The sequence below is a fragment of the Kogia breviceps genome, chromosome 17 (genome assembly GCF_026419965.1).
Source record: "Kogia breviceps isolate mKogBre1 chromosome 17, mKogBre1 haplotype 1, whole genome shotgun sequence".
Taxonomy (NCBI): domain Eukaryota; kingdom Metazoa; phylum Chordata; class Mammalia; order Artiodactyla; family Physeteridae; genus Kogia; species Kogia breviceps.
The window spans coordinates 39415940-39438071 of NC_081326.1; the positions used below are offsets into that span (position 1 = coordinate 39415940).

A 22132-nucleotide genomic window follows, 5' to 3' on the forward strand; every position below is an offset into this window, starting at 1 on the left:
CAAACGTAGAATAGATAGCTAGTGCGAAGCAGCCGCATAGCACAGGGAGATCAGCTCTGTGCTTTGTGACCACCTAGAGGGGTGGGATAGGGAGGGTGGGAGGGAGGGAGATGCAAGAGGGAAGAGATATGGAGATATATGTATATGTATAACTGATTCACTTTGTTATAAAGCAGAAAGTAACACACCATTGTAAAGCAATTATACTCCAATAAAGATGTTTAAAAAAAGGGGGGGTATTGACCTACATTAGATCAACAAAATGTGGGTGAAGTTTTCTTGGGGGAAATAAGTTCTCCTCTGATGTACAGATGCAAACCCTAGAACCACTGCAGTTCTTGCTACCACAATGGAAAGCAAACTGAAAATGCTGTTAATCTCACAGGAGGAAGAACAGCAAGGCCAAAAGGCCCGTCCTTGAGGACATCATAGAGCAGTTGGAGCAAACCAGTACTAAGGTTTGTCCTGCCTCTGAGACCAATAAATAGCCTTCATTTGAGTTGCTTGTTCTGATAGAGTCCTAATAGATACAAGATCACGATAGGTATTTTTATTAAAGTAACTGAACAAGGCCATTATTAGTAATTACTATTCCTGTATAATGATTCCTTATATGAAAAAAGGAAAGTAAGGCAAAACTTTAAAAAATTAGAACCTTGTTACCACGCTTGTCTCTTCTCACTAATCCTTAGCTTCTATAGATGATTCTTGCTTTTTCCCCTCCTTTTACTTTATTTTTTTCTCCTTAAAATAAGTTTGAATTTAATACTCAGATTTATCTCAGAATGACTCAAACTAGCATTTGAGGACAAGGGGGGACACTCTCTCTTTTCGACACCCAGTGCCAGTGTCCTGTGTAGGTTCAAACACCTCAGATTCAACATTTGCTATAGTTCTAAATACTCATGCATGTCATAGGTCACAGGAGAGTTGGATTCACCACCCTGCCCAGAAATAGCAGCATTCTAGAGATTTCTTCACAGATCATGAAATGAAATGGTCGGTCCACTTTGATGGTGGGAGGCATGGAATAAGCAGTGATTTCTGACAGGTTTCCCGCCACTGCTTCAGTTCCTTACTAACCTCAATCATTGCTCTTTGTAAAACCTTGGTTATTTTAATATTTCTCGCAGTAACTGAGAGTTCACTCAGGTCAACCCAGGGTGAGAAGATTCTGCTGATTCCCATCTCCTTCAGCAGTTCATGCACCTCATCCTTTTTTTAGAAGATAAAGACTCTTTAAAAAAATTATATATATATTTATTTATTTGGTTGCACTGGGTCTTAGTTGTGGCAGGCGGGCTCCTTAGTTTCAGGTCGCTGGCTCCTTAGTTGTGGTATACAAACTCTTCGTTGCTGCAGGCGGGATCTAGTTCCCAGACCAGGGATCGAACCCGGGAACCTGCATTGGGAGCACAGAATCTTAACCACTGCGCCACCAGGGAAGTCCCTAAAGACTTTTTATGATCATAAATTCAATACAATTTTCAGATATTATTAAGTATCCACTGTTATATTATTAATATAATAGTATCCACTGTTAAATTATTCTCTCACAAATGTCATATTTCACTATAGTTTGTTTGAATCATGATCTAGATAAAGATGACACATTGCAAATGGCAGATATATTTCTTAAGGCTTTTTCAATATATAGGCCACTCCCACTTCCTTTTTTCCCTTATAACTAATTTTGTCAAAGAAATGGAATATTTTTCTCTTGCAGATTATTCCCCACCACCTGGATTGTGCTGATCGCCTTTCCATGCTGTGTTTTACATATTCCTCAGCCCCTGTAGATGCACCTCATACTTCTGATCTAATTTGAACTTTGGAAAGAAAACTTCTATTTTTCTGGTTTTCATGTTTTTGAGCTGTGTGTCCACCGGGTCTGTGGTCAGGTAGTCTTCAAGGGCAAGATGGTCACTCATCTTCTCCATGAGGACCACCAGCATGGTGGCATTTCCTCAATAAGGCAGTTTGAGGATGTGGCAATGAAAATTCTTATCAACTGTGGAGGCAAACTTGCCTGCCCAGTACATCATGGGCACCTTGACTTGAGTTGTTTGTACTTGTCCAGGTGGAAAATTTTCACCTTGATGAGAACAGGGTCAAAAGGGGTCAGTCACTTCCCTCTTGGAGAAATTGAAGAAGGTCTCTTTGACATCAAAGTCCTTGTGGATGAAGGCAAAGCTCCCCTGGGCCAGGCCCAGCTCCCAGTTGTGGGAGAGGCTGTCTCTCAGCTGCTTCCTCAGAGACCATATGCCTCTGTTCTCTGCACTCACCTAGTTAATTCTGCATTGGAATATCTAACATGGCTCTGTGGGTGAGTTTATAATTAAAATCCCTGGTGCTGTACATCCCCATAATCCTGGCCATAGTTTGTTTCTTAGTCCTCTCCTCTTCTACCTAGAATAAACGTCTCTTCTAGCTAGAATAAACTTCTAGAAGGCTAGAGGGAGTGAAGAAAGGCTTAGTGAGTCTTCCCTAAAGAAAGACATAGTTTTTCCCCAATAAAAAAAACTAATAGTTCTACTAGTTAATAATTGTTAAAGTAAAAACAAACCCATAAAGGTACTGTGATTACATCAGTTGAAAATATTGGGTTTAATAAAAGTAAATATGATTTTTTAACTGCAGTTCCTTTCAAACGTTTAAGATGCAAAGCATTTTATTAGTTAGGATAAATAGCTAAAGCGTTGTAATAGGAAAAAATACTGAACTCTCAGTCGCTTAACATTATAAGATATATTTCTGGCTCATGACATGGTCCAACAGTAGAGCTCTTGATTAGGTGGCTGCCTCTAAAAGGTAATTCATAAAGCCACTCACCGTCCATCAATTTCATCATCCTCAATGAAGAGGTCCTCAGATCACCCCAGATTTATTCCATTCCAGACATTTGGAAGGAGCAAAGAGCAAGGAAGATGGTGCATGGGAGGTTCTATGGGCCAATCCAGAGATTACACATGACTTCTACCCAGAAAGCACATCCCGTTGTCTGGAACCCAGCACATGGCCACACCTAACTGCAAATGAATGCTGGGAAATGTGATCTGGAGAACAAGGAGATAGATTTTCATGAACACGCAATAGTCTCTGCCATACACATGTTTTAACCCTTTAAGAGAGACCTATGGTGTAAAGTTTTCTCAAACTTACTTATCTAAAGAACTGCCTCCCACTCACCACTCTAGCATCTATCCACTTAAGTATTCCATGGAACACACTTAGAGAAATACTTATGTTATGTTCCCTTGGACCCTCCTCTGAAAGAGTTGCTGTTGGGTTTCTTGCCTTCTAATGATGTTGTAGACACAGAAAAAGAAATGCTGCAGTTACAGATGTCTGTAGATCCTGACTCTTTGAGGATCATATTTTCAAATCAAAAGACGGTTGGTTTTCTTAGCTATTTTATACTTATTTTCTGTCTCAAAAGACTTTACTTGTGTTATCTTCCTAGCTCTTAGAAGCAGAGTTTGACCCAACCAGCAACATTTCTCCCCATGCAGCTATGCCCCAGGAGGATTATAACTCCATTTAAATAGAAACTGTGACGCTTCCATTGGCTTAATTGCCTTCCCTATATTTAAAATTGATAACCGACCAGGACCTACTGTATAGTACGGGGAACTCTGGTCAATATTATATAATAACCTAAATGGGAAAAGAAGTTGAAAAAGAATAGATTCATGTATATGTATAGCTGAATCACTTTGCTGTATACCTGAAACCAGCACAACATTGTTAATCAACTATACTCCAATATAAAATAAAAAGTTTTAAAAAATTGCCTTCCCTGCTCTCCCTGTGACCTCCCATAATTCCCAGTGCCTTCCAGAATCTTCCAGGGCCTTCTCCCTTTACTAGCATTTCCTTTCCCATTACAGATGATTATTTCAAACTTTATTTATCTCTTAAATTAACAACTCATCACCATGAAGACAGAAATGACTGATAAGCTTCATATATTATAATTCTCTGTAGTATTTACATTTTAACATGGGACAAAACATGAAAGGAGGATAATAATCTTCTAATGGTGGAATTTCAGGTACCAGTAACAGACACTGGAAAGATGTTTTGAGAAAGGCAGCATTGCTAGAGTTTTCAGAACATACAGGTTGGGTAACTACCTGCTAGGCTCATTTATGAAGTTAGTCCTTGACCAAAGGTGGCCTGGTATTTCTTCCAGGGAAGACAGATCAACCCTTAATTTGACATTCATGACATTTCTCTGCACATATTGACTTTATTACAGGAGGTCAGAATTTTCTTCCTAGACAAGTTTATGAGATGTTACTTCCCATTACAACAATTACAAAAAATTTAACAAGTTTAATTTCCTTACCTGTTTTATTCCACTTTGGCCTCAAACCTAATTTATCAAAATGTAGGAATAGTCTTAAATTACTACCCTGAATAAAAATATGACCCCAGATTTGCTCTTCTCTTTCCAACGCATCTATTCTAGATATTCAGATATATTTGTACCTGAATATTTGGGATATAATGGGAAATAAATTATTTCACATATCTAATGAATTGCCAATCAAAGTCTCATTTTATCAATAAAAATTAATATTTTGGCAAATAAGCATTAAATTTTACATTGTCAAGTGGAGAAGTCACTTGTCATTCTGTAGACTCCATTTCAGTGGAGGAAGTTATTTTTTGGAAGTGTTTTCCTGTGGAGGGTTGCATTTGATTAATTTATTCCAGAAATTTTGCCAAGGAAAATTACAAAAGTGAGGTCAAAATTTGTACATGAATTTTTGGAAAGCAACATTTTATAAAAAGTTTTGGTTTATTTTAAAAAATGAAGCAGAATTTTGATTTCATGATTGGCATACTCTGAGTAAGTGAGGAAAGTTTTTTTTTTTATATCTATACTACTTGATGCTGTATATGTTTATTTGAAGAAAAATTAAATTTGAGATTAAATTCAAGATAATTGATTTATAGTAAATATACACTTAAGAAAAAAGACCAAATCATGTTAAACATATTATTTAAGCTTAGAGAAAATGAGAGCTGTGGCAAGAAGATCGCTAATAGGTGGAGATTCAGAGTATGCATTTTTCTATTTCTTGCCACTGTAAGAGCTATTTATTTTTACATTGTATAATTAAAAAACTTAATTTACCCCCGTATTTAGCAAACGGGTTTCATATCAGTTCAACTGGAAGTTTTCTTCCTATAGTTGCCTAGAGCTATTTATTTTTGAATACAGCTCCTGAGTAGTGAATTGCAAAAATAAAAAGAACAAACTTTTTCCATTTAATTCATGGACAATGGAAGCTTCAAACCCAGAAGTGACCATCACCATAATGTATTGTGGTTTTATGTTTTTTTTTTTAACAAATTTATTTATTTTATTTATTTATTTTTGTCTGTGTTGGGTCTTTGTTGCTGTGCACGGGCTTTCTCTAGTCTTGGTGAGCAGGGGCTACTCTTCATTGTGGTGCGCAGACTTCTCATTGCGGTGGCTTCTCTTGTTGCAGAGAACAGGCTCTAGGCGCATGGGCTTCAGTAGGGTGGCTCGCGGGCTCAGTAGTTGTGGCTTATGGGCTGTAGAGCACAGGCTCAGTAGCTGTGACACAAGGGCTTCGTTGCTCCGTGGCATGTGGGATCTTCCTGGACCAGGGCTCGAACCCGTGCCCCCTGCACTGGCAGGCAGATTCTTAACCACTGCACCACCAGGGAAGCCCAATGTATTGTGGTTTTAATAGCAAAGTATCTAGGATTCTGCAATCAGATTTTTAGGAAAACAGCAAGTGTCTATACTTTACTGTTGAATACCCTCCTCTTTCCTAATACCTCCAGCTATAGATTTTCAGTGAGTACACAGATCTATTCAAAAACCAGGAATGATAATCATAGAAGACTCATTATATTTAAAAATAACATGGATGCAAGACTCTTGGTAAATAATATCCTTTTTTTAAAAAATAATGAAACCGACAAATTAAATTAGGCTCCCAATTTCCTGCCTGATAACATTTTCTGTGCAGGTGCTATATGCATGTATATACACGCATATAGCAACCTTGATGCCACCAGAATCTTGAATTTACATCTACTTTTCTATGTTTCACAGAACTTGTGTCCAGCATATAGATTACCTAGCAACCGTCATGTTGGTGAGAGTTAGATTTTCCTACCATAATTTATTCATTTTTTAAAAAGCCATGGCATCAAGAGTTGAAAGTTCACTGTGAAACCTATGAAAATACATTTGTTCATCTGGGCCCATGTTGACCCCTCTCTGCTTCCCTTGGATTCATCTGAATCTTGGCGAGCTTAAGGTGAGAGTGAGACACATCATTTCAACATAGAGTTGGGGTGTGCTGAAGGTTGCACAACTCTAATTTTAAAAAGCCACTGTGTTTTTATGGCAGGATTCTGGAGGGCTGCAGTGATTCCCTGATGAATGTTGACAGGGCTATTAAAGCTGTGAAACAACATCGCTTGAATATGGCATTGAATGAAAAAACTAGCTTAGCTGTGCTGTTCTTGGGTGTTACTAGCTGATTAAACTAAGCCACAGGGAAAACCATCTTCAGACTATGCATTCATTTTCTCAACCTTTTTGTTTGTTTCTCAGCAGCTATTTCACAAGGTTGGTTAGCTAGGTTTCTTTATAGTGGCCTTTAAATTCTATCTTTAAATTCTATCTATGACATAAAGGGTGAACCATTATGTCCATGGCTCCTTTTGTTGCCCTAAGACATCTGGTGTGCTGCACAAAAGAGACCCCCTCTCCTGCTTTTTTGAGCCATAACTTTGACTAGTGTGTGTTTGTTTATATTTCTGTAGAGGAAGGCTTGATTTTGGCCAAATCCACTTCAACTCTGATCCCACCCTTTATTTTCCATGGCTCTTTAGCCTCTCTGAGACTCAATTTTCCTTAGATATCAAGAGGGCATGATGATACTTTGCAAGTTTATTATGGGAATTAGAGATCATGTAAGGTGCCTAACATGATTCCTGGCATAGATTATGCACCCAATAAAAAGTAGCTCTTATTATTGTTATTGAAACAATCTAGTGAGAAAAAAATGTATGAGTTATTGCCTTTTTTGTTACATAGAGAAGAATTTTGGAGAGAGAAACAAAATGGTGTTTCCACAAATGGAAATGAAATGAAATCTCGACACTTGGTTGGAACTAAATTTTAGGCCTTTGGTGAGAATTGGCATACCTCTTTGAAGAGTTAATTTAGGTAGATTTAAGTAATTTGACTTTTATAGTACTTAAAAAAAATTCCTAAGGGAAGTTGGATGAGATTCTTTCAGTAATTACACAAAATGTGGTGAGTATCTGGGAGATATTTAAACCAAGAACAGATAATATGAAAATGAGAACACATCACAATAGGTGAGATGTAGGTTAGAGCTAAAGCATCACACAGCTGGCCAACAGGTACATGAAAAGGTCCTCAACATTATTAATCATCAGGGAAATGCATATCAAAATCACAATGAGATATCACCTCATAGCTGTGAGAATGGCTGCTATCAAAAAGCCAAAAACAAAAAAACAAGTGTTGGCAAGGATGTGGAGAAAAATGAACCCTCATTCACTGTTGGTGAGAATGTAAATTGGTGCAGCCACTACGGAAAACAGTATGGAGTTTCCTCAAAAAATTAAAAATAGAACTATCATATGATCCAGCAATTCCACTTCTGGGTATTTATTTGAAGAAAATGAAAATGTTAATTTCAAAAAGAAAATGAAAATGCTAATTTATTTGAAGAAAATGAAAATGCTAATATGCAATGCTATGATTATTGCACCATTATTTACAATAGCAAATATATGAAAACAACCTAAAGAAGATATGGTACATGTATATAATATAATGAAATATTAGTCAGACATTATAAACATTTGTGAAAACATGAATAGACCTAAAGGGTATTATGCTAATTGAAATGAGTCAGACAGAGAAAGGCAAATACCATATATCACTTATATGTGGTATCTAAAAAAACAAAACAAATTAATAAATAAAACAAAACAGAAACAGATTCATAGAGAGAAAAAACTGAGATGGAGATGGAGGGAAGATGGGCAAAATAGGTGAAGGGCATTAAGAGGCACAAACTTCCAGTTATAAAGTAAATAAGCTGTAGGGATTTAATATACAGGATAGGGAATATAGTCAATAATATTGTAATAACTTTAAATGGTGACAGACGGTAACTAGACTTACAATGGTGATCATCTCATAGTGTATATAAATGTCAAATCACTATGTTGTACACCTGAAACTAACATAACATTGTATGTAAATTATACTTCAGTAAAAAAGAAACTAAAAATAGCAATAAAGTAAGAAGTGGAGAAGAAGAAATAATCAGGATAAAAGTAGAAATGAAAGAAATAAATGAAATAGAGAGCAAGGAGAATCAACTAAGTTGGGTTTTTGTGAAGTGACAAAATTGCTCAATGTCCGGTAAGATTGATTAAAAAATGAGATAGGCATCAAAAAACCTATATTATATATAAATAAAAAAGGAGGATGTAACTTCAGATGCAGAAGAACTTAAAAAGATAACGGGTTATTATATACAACTTATACCAATCCATTAAAAGATTAGATGAAATGGGCAAATTACTTGAAAAAATATAACATATCAAAATCAACAGAAAAGAGAAAGTCTGAATAGTCACATTACCATAAAATAATTTTAATCAGTGTAAGTTTAAAATCTTCTCACAAAGAGAATGCTAGGGTCAGATGATTTTACAAGCAAATTCTTTCATATGCTTTCAAATATTTAACTAACAGGTATTTCTACAAAATTTTCTAGGAAATAAGAAAAGAGAGAATATTCCCACCTTAATTTATGAGGCTATCAAACCTCATTATCAAAACCAGACGATGGTATGAAAAAGGTCAATTACAAGACAATCTCATTCACTAATATAGATACAAAAATTCTAAAGGAAATAATAGGCAAATACAATCCAATGAAATATACATCATTACTAAGATGGCTTCCTAATTATGAAGTTAATTCAATAATAATCACCATATTAACAGATTAAAGAAGAAAATGATCTAATCATCTTAATATATGGAAAATAAAAGAATAATTAAAATTTCCAGTCCATTAACTATTTTAAAATATCTTAGTAAACTAGAAATAAAAAAGAACATCTTTGATCTGCTAAGTGGTATCTACAAAAGAACTACATAAGATTTATTTAAATCATGACATGTCAAAACATTCCCTTTAAAATCAGAAACAAAACGGTAGTTCACTGTCAGCCCTTACCAACACAGTAAAAGAAGAAAAATAAATAAAAGGTATACAATTTGGAAAGGAAGAAACAAAACTGTCATCACTGCAGTTGACAAAATTATCCACATAGAATATACACTGACAATTTCTTTTGAATTAATAAGAGAGTTTAGCAAAGGTGCTGGATATATGTCAATATATGAGTCAATTGCATATATACAATCAGCAACAAGTAGTCAGAAAATATATATATATATAAGGTGTTATTTACAATGGCAACAAAAATAAAGTACTAGAAATAAATCTAATAGATGTGCAGAATCGTTAAAGAGAAGATTATGATAATCTATTGAATGATATTAATAAGACCTAAATAAATTAAAAATATGACAGTATACTGAAAGATATTAACAAGATCTAGACAAAAGATACTTCATCTTTTCATGGAGAGAGAAAGACTCAATATCACAAAAAACCAATTCTCAAATCTCTAGATTCAATGCAATTACAGTCAAAATTTCAGTAATATTTTTCATAGAACTTGACAAATTGGGGTGTGAGGGACACTTCTTACTATATGGCCTTTGGTACATGTAAAATTTTTAACTATGAGAAGGTATTTTCTATTTTAAAAATTTACATTTAAATTAAATAAATTGTAGTAGACAGCCTCTAAGATGGCTGCCAATGATCCCCGCTTCCTCGTAACTTGTGTGATCCCCTCTCCTTGGGGTGGACTGGTCTTAATGACTCTTTTCTAATGGATAGAATATAGAAGACGTGACGGGATGTCACTTCTGTGGCTTCTGCCTCAGGTGCTGGCTCTCACTTTCTCTGGATTGCTTGCTCTGGAGGAAGCCAGCTTCTACGTCTCCAGGCAGCCCTGTGGAGAGGCCGGAGCGACTGAACTTGGACATGGATCTTCTGAGGCTTGTCAACAGCCACATGAAGGAAATTGAAGGTGACTCCTCCCCAGGTCAAGTTTTGAGATGACTATCCAGCTCTTGCCCACAGCTTGAGCATGAAAGACCCTGAGCCAGAGGCCCCCAGCTAAGCCACTCCAGGATTCCTGATCCACAAAAACTGTGAGATAAGTATGAGTTGTTTCCAGCCACTGATGGAATAATTTGTTCTATAGCAATAGATACCTAAAACAAAGTACATTGATAAACATAAAAAATACATAAACAGAATAACAAAGGGCCATGAATAGCTGAGACACTTCTGAAGAAAAACAAAGTAGGAGGACTTAGCCTAGCTGATTTCAAGATTCATTACAAACCTATAGTTAATTACAGCAGTGTGTTTTGGGTGTAGAGAATTAGGTCAAGGAATAGAATAGCAAAAATAGAAGCTGATTCACACCTGTTTGGAAACTTAAATCTTATAAAGCTGGCATTGCAGCTAGGATGACCAGGATGACAAGGTGGGACTTGGGGTTATTGGGGGCAATAGTTATTTCCCAAATGGTATAAAAATATTAATATTTAACAAAGAGTATGTCACACCTGTGTGAATCATCTGACTGCCACCCTGTTTTCTTTCTTGTCACCTAATTTGAGGTAAGTGGGTCTGCTCATTCAACTAGCTAAGGCAGTGATTCACTGTATTGACCCTGAGGTTAGCACAAGAAAGGGCTCAGCTCCTCCAAGAAAGTTTTCCTGAATTTCAGTTCTGGGCTCAGTTCTTGTCTTTGATTTGAGAGAGCACTTTATACATAACTCCACTACAGCACATACTTTGCCTATTAAGATGTTAAGATCATGAACTGGGAAACAAGATTGGCTGGATTTAAGTAATGGGCAAAAGACTTAATCTCAGTTTTCTCACAATAAAATAGGGATGATAATAAGAATTGTCTTCTACCTCCGAGTGCTTGTGAGAATTGAAAGGTTTGTTCATACAAAATGTTTGAAACAACACCCAAAATATTTGAAACATTTTTTTCAAATATTTGAAAAAAGAAGATAGTGGTGAAGCATAGCATTCCAGGTAGGAGAAATAGTATTTTCAACATTTCAAAGGTCGATTTGGGGGTATCTTCAGATAGTTCAGCACAATTAGAGAATAAAGTGTGAGTTGGGAAAGGGGAGAGACAAAGCTGGATAGTAAGAATGGCTACATTATGGTAATTCTTGCATGGCACACCATGGAATTTGGACTTTTTCTTGAGACTAGGTCATTGAAGGCCTTTAAGCAGAGGAGTGATATAATCAGATCTGAATTTTAGGGAGATCACTGGTTACAGTGGGAGGAATCATTTATAAGAGGGGAGTTAACCTGGGAGGGAAGATTACCTGGGAACTGCTCAGTCATTCTCTGCTTCAGCCACTTGGCTTGTAGTTATTCAGCTATTGCCTTTGTGCACCTCCTCCTATAGAGAAACATCATAGTGCTTTAAAAACCTTTTCAAATTTTTTCCCTTTCCCTCCCCACTTGGTGACTCTATGTGCTTTATGTGGGCATTCTATTATTTTCCTTAATTTTCAGAGTACATAGTCACTAAACTTTCCATAATTTACTCTAAGTTTCTTTCCATTAATGTCCAGCCCAGTGTCTTTTGTTCAGTGGATCACACACATTTTTCCAAATTTTGCTTCACTGAAGTTTAATGCCTTATTTTTTCCATTTCTGGGACACTCCTTAGACTTCATGGGAAAAATGAAGCAGCACATTCAGACCCATTTGGCTGCCGTGCAACCCTGTTGATTTATCATCAATAAGTAAACAGAAACTCTGCTTCTTAAAAAAAAAAAAAAAAAAAATCCATGCTTGAAATCTTTCTTTTTAAAACAACTCTCAGACGAAAATTGTACCATGTGCCTTTGCAGATCCTCTTTGGAGCTTCCATTTATCTATTCTTGGTACCTCTAGTCCCAGCGTACAAACAAGAGGGGCTCAAAAGCACCATGACGCTCCCCTTCCCAACAGACATGGCCCACATGCCTCTCCATCCACACACCTGCTACTCCCTAAGCTAACATCCTCTAACTGTAACCCTATTTGAGAAACTCTCTGTGTGAAACCAGTGGGTGTAGAAATAGCAGGTGACTCCATTTCAGCAGTTTTGGTGACCAGAGAAGAATTATTGCTTCCTTCACTTTGTGGCTCTGGTAAATGCCCAAGAGGTGTAGTCAAAAAATCAACACATTAGTAATCCAGCAGGACTAAGTCCAGCTGTTTAACATGGCCCAGCTCAAATGTCACATCCTCGGTGATGCCTTCCCTGACCCCCTTCCTCTCCTAGTCACAGTTTCACTGTGCCCTTTGCACTCCCATAGCCCTTTGTTCAAACTACTAGTATAGCATTTATCACCACTGTTCTTTTAATTTTTTGAAAATTTCATTTGAGTATGGTAGAGGGACGAGAGGATGGATTTTCAAGGAAAAAAACTCTGGATGCCCATTGTATTATGCTAAACTCAGGTCTATGACTTTGGGTAAGTAAATACCCTCTTTGAACCTCAGTTTTCTTGTCTGTAAAAGAGACTGTAGGATTAAATAAAGAAGAGAAGATAATGCCTATATCACAGAACCTGGCCTCCAGCAGATATTTAACAAATATCAGTACTCTTTCTTTTCCCTTCCTGTTTAGATGTGGACCTGTCTGTCTCTCCCAGTAGACCATAAAGCCTTCTGGGGAGACACTTTGACTTATGAATCTTTCTAGCACCTAGTACAGTGTCCAATCCAGGTGTTCAATGCAAGTGTGTTGGCTGCTGGATGAAAGGAATGTCATGTTGAACCCTGGAAAACTTGGCCTAACTTATTGGCCAGCGTCCTCGGACAATGCCTGTGGACCTCTGGTTTGGTTTACTTCATTATTGTATCCAAGCTCTTGATTTGTGGGTGATGAAATGAGACAGGGAACCTTAAGTAAGTCCATATAGTCTTTGAACTTAAGATAGGTAAATGTAGACTCCTTGTTAAAGTTCCTACTCTTTGGAAAGCTGTGAGTTGTAAATTAGAGGACCTGCTTTACTTGGAGAAAAAAATAATTGGGGCTAAACCTTGAAGACATTGGAGTTATTTGGGGAAGGTTTTTAGTATAATTGAGGTAATTCCCTCAGGAATGGTCCTGCAATACAAAAATGGATTCATGTTCAAGGCCCCTTGGTGTTCTTCTGTAGAAAAGCACATGCTTTTGGCTGAAGAAAGAAAAAAAAAAAAAAAACGAACTTGGCAAGTACTGTACTGCTTTAAAGTCCTTTCAATATCTGAATTAATTCCATGTCACCACACTTAGCTTCAAGCCAACGTTTCATGTGGCCCATGTCCTGGTGCACTTACTGCACCAGGGGTATGCGGTAAGGTAAGTTGATGGCAATCCCCATGTGAGATATCAATCATACAGATACATGATGTTGATGACTTGTGAATACTTTGTACTTATTGGACATCTTTTTCTTTTGACCATCTCCTCCATGACACTTTGCAGATCAGTGCCCTTTTTGGATCTCTATAAAAATCTGGCATTCCCCATCTTTCCAGTCAAGTCAACACCCACTATGAGCCAAATATTGTTCTAGGTGTTGGGGATAGAGTGAGAAGTAAGATGGACAAAGCTCCTGCCCTCAGGGAGCTTACATCTTAGTGCACCTCTAAACTCCTTTTATCTATTCCTATTTTTGGTGTTTTGGCTTTCATTTCCTCACCTTCAGTTTATCTATCTGTGAATTCTATTATGTGCATCTGGCACACTCCATTTTGCTTTTTTAAGGTTTTTGACTTCTCTTTTCCGTTTGATGGTCTATTTATTTTTTAAGCTACGATATGGTCATAAACTTTCAGAGCTAGATGAGCTTTGAGCCCACATAGTCCAACAGTAAGCCACAGAGATGTATTGATTTGTCCTCTCACATAACACCCCGCTGGTGGGTGGAGCCCAGCACTGACTGCCAGTTCATTGCTTTTCATTATCCATTACACTGCCTCCCTGATTTCCTACCCAGTTTTCTCATGCCTACCCTTATGCAGGTTTCCTTTATTCAGCAAAAGTTATGAATTCCAATTTCAATTCTATCGGCTGGGGAGGCAAAGACATAAATCATTTCTATAAGATCATCGTCTTCCTTCTCTTTGCTTATTCCTTTCACTTTATTGTAAATATCTTCGTATTCTAAGAAGATTTGCTGGTTCCTTAAATATCCCTGCCAAATTTCTCAGTTTTTAATTTTAGATATGTTTCAACTTTAAATTTCACTTATTTTTATTTACACATAATTATGTCCTCTATTGATTCTCTTTTAGATTTGTCATTCTACATGGTAAATAGCTTTATATAAATAAGCATTCTTCAATTAGACTTCTCTTACAGATTGATCCTAAATCTTATATTTCAGACAGTCACCTTTCATGGTTCTTAGCTAACACAGATGCAATCCCTTCTTACCATCAAGGGACTCATGGACATGTAGCAGTGGTTTCAACCTTGACCCCATAGTGGATTCCCCTGAAGGGGGCTTTTAAAAATACTGATGCTGGGACCCCACCCCAAACAAATTAATTTAGAATATCTGGAGCCAGGGTCTAGACAGGTAACAGTTAAAAAAAGCTCCCATAGGATTCTAACATGCTGCCACGGAGAACCACTGGTTTATAGGATAAGTATAATTTCCTTCCATAATTGTCCTCTTTCCTGTTTCTTTTGGGACAGTAATATTTTATATACTAGCTCTTTTCCTACAATTCAAAGCCATAATTTGACCAGAAATGACATAATTTTCAAACTTTCATTAACCACTATACCCCATATACCTGTACTCCTAGACCGATCTGTACAGAGAGCCCCTAAAGCAGTGTCTTTTCAACTTTTTTTCTCATTCTGAAACATTGACTCTTCTTTTCTCCTCTTGGGCTCTGCACATGTGCACTATTTAAATCCCATGTCCAACTTGAAGGCACATTTTCTCCATATTTGTGCTCTTCACATTTTATTTAATCTTTTTGGCTCCACTTGGAGTGGCCCCCTTCCTTTTGTACTTTGCTGTCTCAAGCTTAGTATCACTGTTCTCTTTCTGTAGATTTGGAATTTAGGTTTTCTACAGTGGGCTACTGTTTTATTTTCATCATTTTAATTTTTGCCCCTTTCATTCATTTTCCCAAAACTCTCCTGCCCCCTTTTCTTTTATTGAAATTCCTTCTTCTGAAGCCAGGATTTTTATCTCCATGGTTGATATCCAAAAAGAAATATTTCCTGATTTTCTTCACTGTTCTCTTGCTGCATGTTGTTTATTCCCAATAATTTTATATTTTCTTCTTAATTTCAAAACTTGAAGTACACATTCATCTATACTCTCCCTCTTGTCTCATCTGAAACCCATTCTGCGGTCACCTTTCAATCTTACCTAACTACATCACTCTTCTTCCCTGTTTGTTACCCTTGTATGACTTCTCCAGCTATGCATATAACACATGACCCCCTAAAATTCCTACATTCAAAATTCCTGGAAAATACCTAACTCTCTCCTCTCCTCATCACAGATCTCATCCACAATCATATTTTTTCTCATTCAAATTCCTAGTCTGTTACTTTCAGTAGGACTGTTCTTTCATCACCTTATCTGTTTAATAATGCCACATATTTGCTTCTATTCACTCTCATTCATTCATTTTTTAAACATCTTTATTGGAGTATAATTGCTTTACAATGGTGTGCTAGTTTCTGCTTTACAACAAAGTGCATCAGTTATACATATACATATGTTCCCATATCTCTTCCCTCTTGTGTCTCCCTCCCTCCCACCCTCCCTGTCCCACCCCTCATTCATTCTTTAAGTAAGTGAGCTTGGGATTCAAAACTGCCTAAAGAACTACCACATAGTGATTTCCATGAATGCAGATCCTTTCTCTCCTTGGTACAATTCTCTAAGCAAATCCTGGATCTCTGTTTCTCTGGGAGTCACTACTGAGTCCTAACTATAGGTGATTTGATTACCGCAAATGCTCAGGCACATCAGTACTGAAATAGACACTACATTTAATCTTGTCTACACCGTCTTGTTCTTTATTTGGACTTATGTGGATTTCTCTCAATCAGTTTTTGGTTTCACAGGGTATCTTTCTCCTGCCCTTTGTCTGTGTTCCTCTATTGATGATTGCTTCCTGTGTGAAATTGGTGGGCTGGCTGCCACTGACTCCCAGCTGCACAAACTAATTCATCCCTGGAGCTTGGCATCCATGGGCACTTACACATTGTTTTTCCTGTTCACTCAACTCAGAGCTGCCAATATGGCAGTTGCCTCAGATTCCTTCTGTTTTTCCTCACTAGCATATGGTATGGTTTGACCTGGTGAAATTGAGTTTCAGTTTTACTGAGAAAAGACGTACTCTAATGTAAACCGAACACAGAAAGTGACAGAACAGAGACCTCATGCTTATTTATTCAACAGCTCTTTGTGTTGAGCCCTTGATCTAAGCCAGGCAGTTTACTAGTATATGCTGCAGTAAGATTTTAGCTCTGACCCCAAGGAACTTTCAAATTAATGGAAGAGCCAGGAAAGCCTTCCCATAATTAAAGTATATCAGCGAATATACCTTAATTATTAGAAAAGGTAAAATAATCTATTGCTAAAGAGGAAAGGCTTTGAAGTCAGACAGACCTGCACTTGAATTTGTACCTCACCACAATCTTGGCCTGGGGCATGTTCCTTAATGTTTCATCATCTCTTCCTCTTGTCTGTTAAAGGATTCTAACTAACAGTTCTTTCAACATAAGATTGTCATGAGGATTAAATGAATTAATAGAGGTTATGTGCTTAACCCAATGCTTAGCTCTTAATAAGTGCTCAGGAAATATTGGTTTTATGTGGTATTTACAGGCTGCTAGGGTAGCACAATGGAAGAGTCAAGGAAGATTTCTGGGAAGAAGTGACACAACTTGAGTTTTGAGAGACAAGCAGTGATAGCTAAATGAAGTGAAGAAAAGTAATTCTTTAAAAAAATGTTTTAAAATTGAAATATAGTTGATTTACAATGTTGTATTAGTTTCAGGTATACAGCAAAGTGATTCAGTTTTATATATATATATATATTCAGTTTTATATATACTTTTCAGATTCTTTTCTCTTATAGGTTATTACAAAATATTTAGTATATTTCTCTGTGCCATATAGTAGGCCCTTGTTGGTTATCTATTTTACATACAGTAGATTGTATATGTTAATCCCAAAGTCCTAATTTATCCATCCCCCCCCCCCTTTCCCCCTTTGGCAACCATAAGTTTATTTTCTGTGTCTGTGGCTCTAAGGAAAGGGAATTCTAAGTAGAGGGGGCAGCACATGCAAAGGTATGGAGATGTGAAATAATATGATGAATATGTGAACCCCAAGTAGTCCACTGTGTATGGCTGAAGCAGAATAATCCATGGCTGGAGGAAGGGAAAGATGATGACTGAAGCAAATAAAATAATAGAACTCATTTCAGCAGAAGAAATTCTGCAAAAAAAAAGAAAAATAATCACTCTCTACGTAAGTGCCAAGATATATAAGGGAAGTGCAACCTCAAACTTTCAAAGACGTCTGAGAAGACCTTCCACTGAGATAGGAGGCAGAAAGAACTGCAGAATGAAAAAGAGATGGGGCAGAAATGATGGCATCCTGACGCTCAGTTAGAAACATGTCATACAAAAGACAATGGTGTCTTGTCCAAAGGGTCAGAAACTTGCAACCTGTACCTTTCCTACAGATCCATGACCCCAAAGCCCATCTCCATCTACCACTACATTAAACTTTTTGACAGTCCCTCTCCCTGTTTGTTATCAGACACATAAGTATGTAGCTTAAGATCTTAATGAAAGAGCAGAGCAACTTGGTGCTATGACACCTGAACCCAGCAGCTGTGGGTGAATGACCTGCAGACAGAAAAGCAATACTCCTTGTCCAAGCAACATAGACATGGCTGTGCTGTGTCCTGTAGACACCCAGGGTTGAATTTGTGCAGTCATTGCCAGAAAAGCACACCACACCCACATGTCAAAACAAACATGATATCCAGGGGAGGAAAATCAAGGTTTCAGTTGTTTCTTTTCTTCCCTCTCCAAATCCCAAGAATCCAGTGAGTTTTAATAACACTTCTAAAATGTCAGAAGAAAAAACTCTTACTTTTAAAAAAGTTGGAATCACCAAGGGGTCTTTTGCAGACTCTAGTTTCACTCTAGGGCCCCTCGGGGATGGTATGAGGTGCAGGTGTGCCTTGCTTTAAGAAAATGCAATGAAAAAAAAAATCAAGCATAGATTAGAGACTTGAGGAGGTGATTATTCATATTGTAATATAGGTTTTTAATTTTATCTGAATCATAAGTTTGCTTTAAAACAGCAGTCCCTCTCCTGTGAAGCAGTACCCATTTTCATATTGCTAATTTGGTAGAGTTGGAGAGAGAGTGTTGAGAAATTTAGTGTTCAAGGATTAAATATTATTTTTATTTATGGAAGACATATCAAAAACAAAGACTAAGCATTTATGAAATGTTGGGAGCCATTGAGAAAGGAAATAATTATGTATTAAGTATTTATTATGTGTAAGGCACTTTATGTTATGGGGATAAAATTTATTAAAGCATAATTCCAATTTCACTTCCTTCTTTTCTCTGCCTGAGCTTTTGCAACTTCTCTCATCCTCTCTCCTGTAAGAAGAGATCTGAATTTGTGGTCATTTTCTTATGATTTTTAAATAGAGCATCAGGAAAGTGGGTAGAGAGAGACAAGACTGGATGGTTCAGGGGGAAAGGTGGAAAGGCCTATGAGAACAAGATCTGATATGGACCAAGGAGAGCTTGGTGATGTGTAAACTAATGGGGGACTTGAATGGGGATTCTTGAGAAGCTATGGGCTATGAGAAAACTGTATTTTATGAAATCATACTTTAAGTTTTGAATTGAATTTCCTTTATGTTCTTCAAGAGATCCCTGGACTATGCTACTTTGAATGTGAAATTTTACTGACTCCATGCAATAGGAGGCATGTTTGATTTCATTCAATCTTGCAATAAGCATATGAGGTGGGCATTTTATTTTCATTATACAGATAAGAAGACTGAGTTACAAAGATGTTCAGAGACTTGACTAAACCACACAGCTAGACTATGCAGAGCTTGGATTTGAAAATAAGTTTGTTTCCAGTATTAAAAAGACAGGAGATAACAAGTGTTGGCAAGGGTGTGAAGAAAGGGAACCCTTGTACGCTTGGTGGGAATGTTAATTGGTACAGCCATTATGGAAAACAGGAGGAAGGTTCCTCAAAAAATTAAAAATAGAACCTCCATACAATCCATACAATCTATCAATCCTACTTCTGGGTATACATCCAAAGGAAATGAAATCAGGATCTAGAAGAGGTTATCTGCACTCCCATGTTCACTGAAGCATTATTCACAAGAGCTATTCACAACCTAACTGTCTATGGACGGATGAATGGATAAAGAAAATGTGTCATATACAAACAATGGAATATTATTTAGCCATAAAAGGACGGAAATTTGCCATCTGGAGCAACATGGATGAACCTGGAAGGTGTTATGCTAAATGATATTAGCCAGACACCAAAAGACAAATACTGTATGATCTCATTTATATATGAAATCTAAAAATATAAAACTCATAGAAGAGAGAATAGCATGGTAGTTACCAGGGGCTGGGGCCCGGGGAAATGGGGAAATGTCAGTCAAAGGGTACAAACTTTTGGCTGTAAGATGAATAAGTTGTATGGAGCTAATGTACATCATGGGTCTATAGTTAATTATACTGTATTATATACTTGAAATTTGCTAAGAGAGTAGATCTTAAGTGTTCTTACGAAACACATACACACACAAATGGTAACCATGTCAGGTGATGGAGGTATTAATTAACTTGCATGTGGTAATAATTTCACAATGTATACATATGTTAAGTATACATATGTTATACTTATATGTTATATATGTTAAGTATACATATGTTATACAATGTATACATATGTTAAGTCACATTGTACACCTTAAAAAATCATGTTGTATAACCTAAATAGATACAATTTTTATTTGTTAATTACACCTCAGTAAAGCTGGGGGGGGGGGGGAAACTCTAGAACATTAAAAAAAAAAAAAAAGTAAAAATAAGCCTTTTCTTGTGTTACCTTTATGTAGTCATGTCAACTACCCTTCCTTATTTTCTGGGATTTCTTCTTTTTTTTCTGTTCTCTATTCATTTAGGAAATAATCATCCTGATTTAATTCTGCTTGTGATTATCCTTAAGTTATTCAAAAGTATCTTTTCTGTTAAACAAAGCAGAAAATGTATGTACTGTATTTTGATTATTTTCTGTGTAAGATGAATATTTTAACATGTTTTTCCTCCTATCACCACCCCATATCTTCCTTTGCCTCCTCTTAAGTTTGTATAATTTTATTTTATAAGTATATGTGTTTCATCTATATTCTCTTTTAATAATCATTTTTGATAGTCACATCAAATTTTATCAACTGTAATTCTTAGTTCACCTATATAAATATAGAGCTATTTCCTCCATATTCTGGCATTAAGCTGCTTGACAGTCAAATCACTGTCCTACCTTTCAGTGCTATATCTTTGTCTTTTAATGTGTTTTCATAACATTTTTAATGGAAGGGTGGACAGAAGAAGAGGGAAATGTAATAGAGCTAAATATACATATTTCATAAGAGAAAGGTAATAGATAAATCAATAAATAACAATATAATCTTATTGTAAAAGAAACGGCTAAAGTATTTAAAAGTAATAACTTGGAGGATGGTAAAGGTGAGATAAAAGCTACTCTTTTGCACTACATACATTTTAATATGATTTATAAAGTAGCCATGTGCATACATTTTTTAAATAAACAGTGATATATGTGCCAAAGTCCTGGTCTAGACAATAAACATGGAATGAAAGTGGACAAACATGTGGTACTCCTGGGCCGCTCTTTCCCTCCCCCTCTGAGAAGTATACAGTCCTCGGATCTGGGGGGGGAGGGAGAGTTGGAAAACACTAGGATCTGGTGAATGTCCTCAAGAACCAATCCTTGCAACCTGCCCTCCTCCTACGCTGGACTGAATCCCAGGGGATGGCCGTAGAAGCCCCAGACAAATTTGAGGATCCAAATATCGAGGAGTTCTATGTTCCACTTCTTGTCAGGGCCTTGGGAGGCAGCAAGACCCCACAGTTCCTTGTGCCACTACGGATAGACAAGCAGAAGCATCAAGGCGGACTGACTTGAGACAAAACCGCAGATCCTCCTTATCCCTTAATGCGGTTGCAGGGACAGCAGATTCTTTCCATGGGACTAACATTGTCCAGCATCTGAGAATGAGGCTGGAAGACCTGCAGGATGGAGTTGCCCGTAGTAGATGTGGTGTGAACCATAAGACGAGGGACCGGATAGGAACGAGGACATCTCAGGTGTGGCTGCTGTGGAGAGGGGATGATGACTAAAGACTAGATAGAACCACATACATCTCCGCAGATGGCTGTGTGGAACTGATCGTGAACGACACCCAGGAGACCCATCTAGATGAGCTGCTGCCATGTAAGTCCCTGTGGAGCTTGGGTGCCTCACCCCACCACCCTCTCAGGGAGATACGAGGAGACATGCTTAAGTGAATTGTCAGAATCCTTGGTTAGAAACAAAGAAACAACTCTGGTTCACATAAGCATTAAAGGAATTTATGGTGAGGATACCAGAGAGTTCTCAGAAACAGTGGGCTCAAGAAAAAGGGTGAATTACCTCCAGCCGAAACCACAGCACAGGAAGTTTCTGGTGAGATGTGGATGACACCACCACTGCGTCACCCCTGTCAGAAATGGACACAGGACATCGCTGCTGTCAACCTCTGTCATTCCCAGAATAGGACTTTGGATGCCATTGCTGCTGCTGCTGCCAGGA

At 37.3% G+C, this 22132-nt stretch overlaps 1 pseudogene; it reads right to left on the reverse strand.

The window, feature by feature from the left end:
• Nucleotides 1-919: 919 nt before the first annotated feature.
• Nucleotides 920-21756, reverse strand: LOC131743790 (protein Z-dependent protease inhibitor-like; annotated as a pseudogene).
• Between the last annotated feature and the right edge of the window lie 376 nt (nucleotides 21757-22132).